Here is a 6,000-nt window from a genome sequence, read left to right on the forward strand (position 1 = left end):
TATGGAAACATGAGAACCGACCAAAATAAAACAATGAAAATAAACCCACAATCTCCATGGCTATCCAGGAAATGAAAACACTAGACGATCCACTTTTAATCCCTATCATCTTCCATGAAAATGATAGATCACAACCAACAAACAACATGCATATGCCAAAAATAATGAGGAAAACATACATGCAACTTGGTACCTACAAGAAAAGATTGCTCTAGTTGCTAATACCGATGTCCTCTTGTACTTTCCTTCTCTTCCTTTGATTTCTTCCTCCAAAATCCAAGTATGCCACACCCTCCAAGAGTGCTCCAAGAAAACTCTTAAGTCTCCAAGAATATGAAAGAGAGAGAGAGAGAATAATGAGACAACTCCAAAATTGAATTGACTAAAGAGTTACCAACTGATCCTTAGAAGCATTTTTGTGAAGGAGGCCTCTACTTTCTTCATTTTACATTATTTTCCTTCATTTTCCTCCTCACATGCAACCTATGACCTTTCAGATTCCTTTTCTCATAATTTCCATTGTTTTCATAACTAAATTTCCAATTATTGTGTCATGCCTTTCTAAAGCCTTAGCCATTAGCTTTTCCAATTTCCTTAGACACTAATAACCAAATTAACACCTACACTTGGATGTCTTACCCAACATTCAACTCGGAATAAGTGTCCCATCAATCCTAGTTATTATTTTTCTTTTTTTAATAACTTTTATTACATGGATTTTTCACCAAGGATATTACACTCGCACTGTCTTCTATCGCCCTCTTTGCAGATAATTCAGGTTTCTCTCTCCTGATAATCTGGCACGAGAGAAACATTGAAAAATTCCCCATAATCCTCCTAAATTTCCTGCTACTCCCTCTCTCTCATGCTCTCTATTTAGCTGGAATTACGCCCTCGCTTTCTGCAAACTAGGTAGCTTGATCTACCAGGAGAAATGATTCTTGATGTGTCTCTCTCCATCACTTCATTATTCTCTTATAATCTCTCATTGAGTCTTCCATAATTGAGATTAAATCCTCATCGAAAACTAAGATCAAGTAGACTTCATCAACATAAGTCTCTAGAGAAATCTTTAACATCCTTCATTAATTAACCTTAATTAACCAACTTCCCTAAGTTAGTCTTATGAAATAATTTAATTATTTCTTAACTAATTGATCTGAAAATGAGATCTTAAATCAATATTAAGGTATTACAGACTCATGTGTAGGAATTCCTATATTACTTAGTGCGACGGATGAAAAACATTGCAAATAATATAGACAATGAGAACTAAGAAAACATAACAGTCACACACATCAACACAACAAATAATCAAGGAGTTCACTAGACTTCCTAGCTACGTCTCCTGGTCCAGGTTTCAGTGTCGACCTCTATATTAAGTCTGTAGGAGCAGAATATTACAAGTGTGAGCTCAAGCAGAGCTACAACACAACAATAATGATATTACACAGGGATTTCACTCGAAAACCTCGAGTTTAAAGAGTACATAGACTCTTCCTCTTAGTGCCTTTCATCCACTGTTTGTAGTTACCTTTTCTCTGACTCTCTATCTCTGAGCAACTGCCTCCTCTGTCTCTACCATTGAATGGCTTTTAAGCCTATCGGCATTGTCGGTTTTCATTCCTTTCTTAAGCTTTCTTGTTGCCAGCCCTTGTCCATTCATTTCCCTTTTGAGTGTTAAACAATCATTGTAAAATGCTGAAGGTATGGTGGCCTCCCATTTATAATGAAAAGGACCACTGGCACGGGTGAAATCCCCAGGAATATGTTTCTCGTTCAGAAATAGAAATACACTAAAAACGATGGAAAATCCAACCAACAGGAAAAAGCTTGGAACTCAAAAGATATTGAATCCTACCTATAATCCTATTATGTCTGTGTTATATCGCTATGGCAAGCCCACTGTTGATGTGCGACCTCCCAATCCGATGGCTGACAACCATTTCGAGCGTCTGATTTGCACAGAGATTACCTACCCGAAAAGGCAATTTTCTCTCTCCTATGGGGTGATATGTGTCGTTCGGTGTATGGAATTGGGCGGAGCTCGTCCAATACCACTTACTACCTGAGGCCTGCAAGAAATCCCACTTACCACGGAACTCAAATAACATAAAGCTACATCTATAAATCTTTTGTTTATGGCTTTATCGCTTCAAGTCATTTCCTTTTGTATTTCAGTTTTATAACGAAAATGTGCTAATACACAGAAAAAGCCCGACAAACACTTTTATATCGGAACTGAAAATTTATAGTGCCACATTTATTAACTCCGTTGGGTCCACCTCGATTGCAATTGCAAGTCGCATCGGTTATGGGTCTTTGCCCCTTTGTATTGTTGTGATGTGATATTGCGATGCGATATATCGCATTCGCATATCGTATGGTATTTGGGCCTTTGGTAAGTCCTCCCATTGGAAACCTCGCAATGCGATAATGTAATCTTGGTCTTTGATTTGCACACTCTATCAATGGTCCAAGTTGTGTCGCTAGATCGCGATCGCAACTTCCATAGGGCCGCCTCTAATACACTTGGCCAACTACGATATCGTCGATTCCTCTGATGCGATCCACCAATTTGATCTGGACTGTTGATCAGTCAAATCCAATAGCTCTGGTTCAACGATACTTCAACCTTCGCTTTACTCTATTTCCAGCAATTATTTAGTGTTTTCCTCTTTGATAGGGTTTCTTGATAGTTTTAAAGACTTATACTTAGAGGTTTTAGGATCCATTTTGGATAACTAATTTAGTTAAGATTTTTTAGAGTCATATCTCGTGAAACTATTTATGGGTATTGGAGATCCTGTTCATTAAACTCAGTATTTGATACCATTCTTTTTGGTGGTAGTTGTTGATAGTTACAATCTACAAACCAAGAATTCTCTATAGCATTTGACACATGTTCAATAGTTGAGTTTGCTGCTTCTGTGCTCTTGGTTAAATTTTCTTTAACTCGTTTAATTTCCATGTCTAATGTCCCAACTAATATGTTTCTTTATCATTGGTTTTAGGCCATGTATTAGTATTTGGAAACTATTCAACCATAGGATCAGACGTATGGATATGAAGAGATAAACATACCTTTCTTCGTAAGTTAGAAATAATATAAAATGGATCATATTCCGAAGCACGAGCCTTTTCCAAACTATATGAAACTAAATCCTTTTCAATGATTTCCAAATCAGACCTATTTCTAATAAGTAAAGATAAAATTTCAATTGGAGTTACAATCATTGACTTTTTACTTTTAGGTACAATATGAACATCATCAGCATATAGCCTTTATATAGATACTTCTAAATAAAAAAGTTGTTCGGTAACAAATTTTGGTAAATAATAGGGTTGACCTTCAAACCTATACATTCATATGATAGTGTAGTCCTAAAAAATATACTAGTTTTTTATAGTAGTTTCCCTTTTTAATTGTAAAATATTCCTAAAATCCTTCATTATTCTCTCGAGGGATTTACTAAGAAATTTTGCTTAAATGTGAAATAGGAAACAATCTGCAAATTAACATAACCTCTCAGTATCCTCTCTGGCTTTAATACTTCAATCCACTTGTCAACTTCCTTCAGTCTTTCCTGCACATCTTCAATTCTTGAGAATAGTTCTTTATTAACGAAATATTTCAAATAGTAAAACAAGGCTAGATGCATGAGATACGTATTGTGTTTGAATACCTAAAAATATGGCATACTTTTGACATGCAAATGTATATCTTGAGATCGATAACATGGAAATTTAATCCTAATTCCAATGGGTTTTTTCATTATTTCCCTATTGTTGTTGCTACAACACCCTCCAAAACTCTCACTACATTTCAAATTTTGGAGCGTACTTCCTTGTCATATCAAGTGTCACCTCATTTTTCATGTGTAGTTTCTTTCTTTTTTGTATGTCATAAGTGTTCTTGAATGATATCAAGTGTCATGGCATTTATTAGAACATATCTAGGTGAATTTCATGGTCACAACATCTTTGTGTTGTAAAGCAACACTTTTGAGTTGCAGTCGAACATTGTTGGGTGTGTGTTGTATTCTTTCCATGAGTACTCTGATGTGCAAAGCGGGGGACAGGTAACTCCCCCATTCTTTCATTGGGAATAGTGGGGGGTCACAAGGGGGGCGAAAACCCACACTGTCGGGGGGTTTGTGGAGGGCAGAAGCCCCCCTCTACGAGGTTCATGGTAGTACCCCAGTAATTTTTTTTGACCCTATATTAGTTGCGAATACCTACCTATGGTTTTGTGCATGGGTTTTGCACATGATTTTAGGCATGATGGTTCTCTGCCCATGGTGTCTTATAGATCAGGCCAAGGGAACTATGGTTATGTTCTAATTTAGGGTTAATGGGTTGGGTTTATGAATGGTCCGACATGTATATTTATGTGATGTAACATTGAAAGGAATATAATGAAAAATCAATATGGTAGTCCCGATTTTGGGATCTAGGGGAAAATATTTTTGTATTTGTTTTATATTCTTTCCATTCTATATTTTCTCTTTTTTAAGAATTCATTTGTAGGTAATTTCTGTACAGGGTTAAAACCTTCATTTGGTGTCAAAGTTGTTTCGGCTTCAAGGGGATGCCTTTGTTGTTTAAGGTATTTTCTCAGGCTTGTGGTAGACGTTGTTCAGTCGGACATTTGCGGGATTGATTCTTGCAATGAAAGAAAATGTCTAGCAGTGGAAATATAGAGCTTGAGAAATTTAATAGTTAGAGTTTTGAGTTGTGGAAAATCAAGATGAATGGTTTGTTGGTGGATAAAGATCAGTGGATAGTGGTAAATCCAGGTACTAAACCAATGAAAACTTCATATGAAGACTAGATGAAGCTGAATCAGAAGGAAAAGAGCAAAATACACTTGCGTATCTCAGATTCAATATTATTAAATGTATCAGGGGAATCTATGATGAAGGCTTTGTGGGACAAGGTAGGGACTTTGTACCAATCTAAGCCTCTAGTGAGAAAATTGTTCCTACGGAAAAACATGTATAACCTAAGGATCAATGATGGAGACTCGGTGATAGAGTATCTAAAATACTTTAATACTATGGTAAGCCAGTAGTTATTTTTTGATATAAATATTTCAAATGAGGATAAGTACATCAATGTTTTTTGTTCTCTACCAGATTCGTTGGATAGTATAGTGGTTGCAATAGGTAGCAATACAACTACCTTGAAGTTTGATGAAATAGTATCATCCTTGCTTTTGGAGGAAATTAGATGGAAAAATAAAGAGAGCCAGAATGCATATGTCTTATCTATACGAGGATGGTCCTAGAATAGAAACAAAAATAAGTCCTTGAATGGAAGATCTAAATCTATAGGGAAACCTATAAAGTTGTGCTAGAAATGTGGAAAGGAAGTGCACTTCAAAAAGGATTGTAGATCTAAATATCTTCAGAATGGAAAGGGATATGATGATGCTCCTTCTACAGAGGAAAAACTCACCTTAGATGAAGGTGGGGATATGTACTTGGATTCTTGTTCAAGTACACATGTAGATCATGAGGCATGGTTGATTGACTCAGGTTCATCCTTTCACTTCACTCACAAGAGGGATTTGTTCTGCGAGTATGAGAAATATAATGGATGTGATGTCCTCTTATCGGATGACATGAAGGATAGAATCATCAGACATGGAAATTCAAGATGAAGTTGCAAGGTGGAAGGATTAGAACACTTCTGAGTGTTCTACATATTGTTGCATTGGCCAGAAATCTTGTTTTTGTAAGCAAGATGGATGATGTAGGTGCAAAAATAGTGTGTGAGAAATATACTTTCAAGATGGTTTGGAGAGCACTGGTATTGATGTTGGGAGTTCAGGTTGGAACTTTGTACAAGTTTCTAGGTAATATTATTATTGATGGTTGCAAGAGTTTTGTGGTTCCTAAAAGTGGAGCAGAAAATCTAGTGGTCTCTGGAGAAAAGACCAAGATATGGAATCAAAGGCTTGGACATACTAGAAAGAAGCGACTTCAAATACATCAT

This window comes from Pinus tabuliformis, chromosome 9 (genome assembly GCF_031772625.1).
Source record: "Pinus tabuliformis cultivar Carrire ecotype Pingquan chromosome 9, CPIR1, whole genome shotgun sequence".
NCBI classification, from domain to species: domain Eukaryota; kingdom Viridiplantae; phylum Streptophyta; class Pinopsida; order Pinales; family Pinaceae; genus Pinus; species Pinus tabuliformis.